General features: G+C 36.0%; 1 long non-coding RNA gene across 1 annotated transcript; it reads left to right on the forward strand.

Annotated features, from left to right (window-relative positions):
- The first annotated feature begins 3,577 nt into the window (after positions 1-3,577).
- LOC129480349 (uncharacterized) lies at positions 3,578-5,461 on the forward strand. The gene is made up of 3 exons (XR_008657003.1): positions 3,578-3,594; positions 4,277-4,353; positions 5,391-5,461. It is a non-coding gene; the product is annotated as an uncharacterized lncRNA (long non-coding RNA).
- Positions 5,462-5,983: the final 522 nt, after the last annotated feature.

The raw sequence follows: 5,983 nt of genomic DNA on the forward strand, positions 1-5,983 counted from the left end.
AAAAATACTGCTAAGGACTTCTGATAAATTTAAGGTTTCACTGTCAGTTTTTTATAAAACCTATTATTCAGAGGTTTACAACTGCTGTAAAAATTGACTCAAGGAACAATTTAGCACTGAGAGAAATTATTTCTAAATACCATTCTAAAATATAATATCTGACTATTCTAAAAAAAACACTTCAAGGAGAGAAAGGGGGATGGAAAGAGGACAAACAATATTACTTTTTATATTTAACATTTTAAACAAACATGGTTTACACCAAGTGCAGCATGTTTAAAGACATTTAGAAGCTGTTCTATTGATCTATTATTGTGTAACAAAACTATGCTAAAATGTTTGCTTCAAGAAACAAGGATTTATTCTGTCTCATTATATTGTGGGTCAGGAATACTGATGTGACTCAGCTGGACACAGATGCAGTCCCATGGTGAATATTCAGAATACCACGTTGCTGACTGAGGTCTTTTCCTGGTATCAGGTGGCTGAGCTGATCTGGAAAGTCCAAGCAGCTCCATTCACATTTCTCAGGGCTTGGCAGTTCTGGCTGGAAGGAAAATTCAGCAGACACCTCCTATCTCTCTCTGTATTCTTAGATATTTCCACGTGATCTATCTAGTATGGTAGTCACATATCTTATGGTAATTCAGGGCACCTGAAGCAAGTGTCCCAAGACATCCAGGCAGAGGATTCAAGACTTCTTTTGACCCAGCCTTGGAAGTTCCTAAACTCACTCCCCAACATGCACTTGGTCAAGCAAGTCAGTAAGACCAGCTCAGATTCAGAAAAAACAGAATTAGACTTCTCTAAGTCAAAAGAGTAGCAAATAATTGTGGTCATTTTTAATCTTCAGCCAAAAGCTCCTGTGTTACTGGTGTAATCTTAGAAAGCATCAGACTGTAAGTTAGGTGACTTGTTTATTCGAAACTCTTTGATGAACTAGCTTTATGACACTTATATGACCTCTCTAGTTTTAAATTTACTTATCTGTATTATAAAATGCCTGGATTAGAGTTGCAAAATATCTTCCTAATTTTAATAATGGATCACTAAATTATATTCTTTTCATTTAAAAAATAATTCACTAACTTTTTAATTTCTACTTTTGTATAATCTCTTTCATCTTTTTAATTATATTTTGATCTTAAAATTGCCTGGGAGACTAGTAGAATGGTAGAAGTGGCAAGGACTGCAAGAGTCAGAGATTTTACCTACCTGCACGCTAACAAGTTAGCCTGCCTCAGTTTCATCAATGCTGGTAGAAGACAAGAGACTCCTGGTGATACAGCTCTGATGAGTGGAGAACACCAGGTTCTTCTTCTCGAGTCAAATTAGAAAAAAATGACATGGACACACTTAGAGTAGTTTTAAGGAGCAGGGAGTTTAATAGGCAAGAAAGAAGGGGGAAGAAAGAAAGAAGAGGTTCCCCTGTGCAAAGACAGAGGGAGGGGAGCTCCAAAGCTGAGAGAGGGAACCCCACACTTAGCTAATATCAGCCAACTATATTCAATGGCTGGAGGAGGAGGTGTCTGATTTGCATAGCACTCAGGGGATTGGTTTGACCAGGCATTTCATTCACGTAGCCCCCCAAAAAAATGGCCCTCCCACCCTAGCCTTTTAATATGCAAATACAGGGCACCATGATGTTCCACACACATGGGGATATGTGGGAGCAGCCATGCTGCCAGACACATGTAGGGGCGAGGGCAAGAGGACAACAATGGGAATCCCCATGTTGGATGGACCCAATTTCTAATGGCTTGCATTTGCATATCAAAGGTTGCCCCCAGGGTCTAAGGCCCAGGACTTTCATGCCAGACAAGAGCTGTGAAAAATCTTCCAAGGACTCCTTTTTCCCTCTCTATCTGCCTAAAATAATTTCTTAATAACTCCTATGTCATTGGGTCATAGACAAAGGATATGATTTCTGATGGTATAAGCTTCATGTTTCCATTAGTTCCTCTTGCCCCCCAAGTCCCATGGGTGATGCAGGTTGACCCAAGTACATGCTGTGCAAACAGTGGGTCTTTGTCACAGCTAAGAAACCTTGTATGAAGAAAACCCTTCATCTTATGAAGGGGTAGCAAACCTGCCCAAATTTTGTCCAGACAGATTATATGTATTATCTTTATTATCCTGAAACAAATCTACTCTCTGCCCTATAGGGAGAAGCTACCTCTGTCTTTCGAGATACATTATACAAACATTCTTGAAAAGATAGTCTAACCAAAAATGCTATCAAGATTTTTGCTCAGAAGATATGCAAAGACATAAGAACCCATGAAGAATGATTTCCTCATATTAGGAGACAGAAAATTATCACAGTTATTGGGAAGAAATAAGGACCTCAAAAGGTATAGTCGTTCTTACTTTTACAAAGTATAACCCAATCTAACATGCCACCATTTGTAGAAATCAACCCAGACTTTTCAAGTTAAAAACATAGAGGAAAAAAAACATGAAAATTTAGCATTTTGATGCATTTAAGAGCCCTGAGTGCTATAAAATGAATAAGAAAGAATATCTGAAATAAATAGGAAATCACAAATGCATAGAAAAATGCTTGCTTATTAATAAAATATTTTATAGCATTTTTTCATTTTTTAGTCAAATATTTATTCAATCAGCATTAATATAGATTAATATTTCATGCTGCTTAGAAGAGTGGCATGTGGTGATTCTCAAGTAATTCCAATTATGCTACCTTTAAGAATAGGTGGAGTGGAAGGATGGACATGTGAGAGAAGTTACAATAAAAATAAAAGCAGTGACAGGATGTACAACAGTGTCAGTTGGTGGGATATTTGTTATATCCCACAGATTTTGTGATATTTAATAACTCCATATTGTTTTGAGTAAATTTTTCACTCAAGTAGGATAAAGGGAAAGCTAGTATTAAGGGGCAGATTATTTAATTTTTATTCCAGACATTTCCATACATGTTTCAAGGAAAACCTTTTCATGTGATTGATTTCATGAGTAGTTTCTCATTTAAAATGCTAAAATGTAAAACCTTTTCATGTGATTGATTTCATGAGTAGTTTCTCATTTAAAATGCTAAAATGTAAAACCTTTTCATGTGATTGATTTCATGAGTAGTTTCTCATTTAAAATGCTAAAATGTAAAACCTTTTCATGTGATTGATTTCATGAATAGTTTCTCATTTAAAATGCTAAAATGTAAAAAGACACTGGGAATGGAAAGGAGTGATTCACTTTATTCTGCTTGGAAGGGATTACAACAAAATTGTTTCAGTATCCAAGAGATGCAAATAAAAAAAAAAAACCCCACTCAAATCTGAACTAATTGATATAACTGATATAGTTTGGCTGTGTGCTCTGTGTCCCCACCCAGATCTCACCTTGAATTATACTCCCATAATTCCCATGTGTTGTGAGAGGGGCCTGGTAGGAGATAATTGAATCATGGGGGTGTTTTCCCCTATACTGTTCTCATAGTAGTGAATAAGTCTCAGGAGATCTGATGGTTTTATAAGGGGTTTCTCCTTTCACTTCTTTCTCATTTACTCTTGCCGCTGCCATGGAAGAAGTGCCTTTCACCTTCGCCATGATTGTCTGCAGCCATGTGGAAATGTGAGTCCATTAAACCTATTTTTATTCCTTATCTTGGGTATGTCTTTATCAGCAGCATGAAAATGGACTAATTGTGCATTTTTCAGCAACTTAGTATTTTTGCATAGTTATAAGGCTCTAAATACCTGATTCTGGGAATAAATGGCTAACCTTTTCTCAAATGGCATATATGTTCTATATGGAGAATCATACCTCCTGTGCAGTTGTTTGCCATGGTTATCCTTTAATAGTATTGTAAATCTATTACATACATCGTATTAGTCTCTGAAGTTCTAAGCATGGAAGTACTATTTTTTCATGATTGTGACTAATATTTCACAGAAACAGAAAAAAAAAAGTAATCATAACAAATTCTCTTAATGTTTCCAAAACATCCGATAGAACTTCTCATTCAAAATAGAAGGCAGTTGAGGCAGATGGCCAATAAATGTGTTCTATCAGATAGTTCTCTAAAAGTTTAGCTCTGAATTGAAAGTTTACTATCAGAATAGATAACTTTTTTCCTTGCACACTATTGGTGGGAATGTAAATTAGTACAGCCATTATGGAAAACTGTATAGAGCTTCCTCAAAAAACCCTAAAACTAGAATTACCTTATGATCCAGCAATTCATTTCTGTATTCATATAATTTTACTTAAAATCACTATGTCAGAGATGTCTGCTCTTGCTTGTCCATTGTAGCACTATTCACAATAGCCAAGTTATGGAATTGACCTACGTGCCCATCAACAGAAGAATGGATAAAGAAGATGTGGCATGTATTCATATTACTCATTAGCTTAGAAACAACTTTTTTTTTTTCCTAAAGAAGAGGTTCCTACAAACTTAATGAGCATTAATCTTCCAGGAACAATATTTTATTATTGAATTTAGTTTTATACCTTCTTCAATGCATGTTTTGATTTTTTAATTGTCTGCTTACTTAAATGTGCAACGTCAAGACACTCATAGGAGCATGGTATTATATGCATTAAAAGCCTAAATGCTCTTCTATACTTTTGCTGAGGGCTACTAAATCTTTAGGTTAACTGATCTCCAGTTTAGGGGATTCTATAGCTGTTTTCTCAATGGTTTTAAGGGGTACTTCCAAGGATTAAGCGACATTTCTTTGGAGTCAGTAATTTGCTTTTGAGATAACTCTCAGTTGCATTTCAGTTATATTGCACTGCTCATTCCCATGATTCATATCAATGAGGCAGTAGTGCGGTGAAGGTGAAGATCAGCAGCCAGGTGGAATCTTCACTTGAAATAGAACTTAGCCTGCTTAGGATGCGCATTAAGGCTTGGTCACAGCCTGATGAACAAAGAGCAGGACAAGTTCATGATTAAACAAATTGAAGCCTTTGTCTTTCTTAACGTGATTCATTAGTGGTTTGCTTACTGTTGTGTTCATTTTTAGGACTCTTATACTCAGGATATTGTGTTAATTACGTAAGTGGAATCTAACCACAATGTTAGGTCTGTTTTTGAGCTTTGATATTTAATACAGGTTAAATGCTAATTATTATGACTGCTATCTTCCTCAAAATGTTTAAATTGTAGGGTCTGGACTATTAATACTTGCCAAATGAATGAATATATTTTTTTCCCAAATAGTACAAAAATTTGATTTTGTTGAATAGTGAAAAATAACATATAGTAAAATATAAAATATAAAAATTATATCTTAAAATATGAATCTTCCATGCTACTAAAATGAAAATTTTAGGCTTGTAAAATTTCATAGCTTGGTGTAAGTTTTTGAATTTGATAAATTCACTCAAACTATTACATGTCTCTAATTATCTTAAGGGAGCACCCACAGAGCCAAAGAATCTGGACAAAGGACCAGGACAGTCTCTCAGGCTCCCAACCTGGAAGGACCACATGCTTGGGGATTAATGCTCTGCAATCAAGTAAGTGAAGTCTGATGGTACAATAAGCACTAATCCAGGGCTTGAGAGAATTGGACAAGACTGCCATGGCCTGTCTGTCCTCTGGACTGGAAAATTTGGGCCTGGAGGCTGGAGGGAGGAGAACCTGGCAGCTGCCCAAGGGAAACAATGCTAAGTAGCAAATCTTTAAAAACGTAGTAACAGAGAGAGATCATGGAAGAAAGGAAAAAGTTGTATTTCTTATTACATTTAGCAGAACATCATCCCTGCTTTCTGAATAAGAGGACGACATTTTTCGTTTGCATTAGACCTGGAAAATTAAGTAGCCAATCCTAAGTAACCAACAGCATTTGACCACAGTTTTAAAAAATCTAAGAAGAAATTGTTTTTCAAAGTGCCAGCTATTGATTTACTGGGCATCATTCTCATAATCCTAGAAACATTAATCTGTACCATGCACATTTGCTTAACATACTCACATATTTGTGATGGGGATAGGAGCATCTTCTAAGAA

This window comes from Symphalangus syndactylus, chromosome 4 (assembly GCF_028878055.3).
Source record: "Symphalangus syndactylus isolate Jambi chromosome 4, NHGRI_mSymSyn1-v2.1_pri, whole genome shotgun sequence".
NCBI classification, from domain to species: Eukaryota; Metazoa; Chordata; class Mammalia; order Primates; family Hylobatidae; genus Symphalangus; species Symphalangus syndactylus.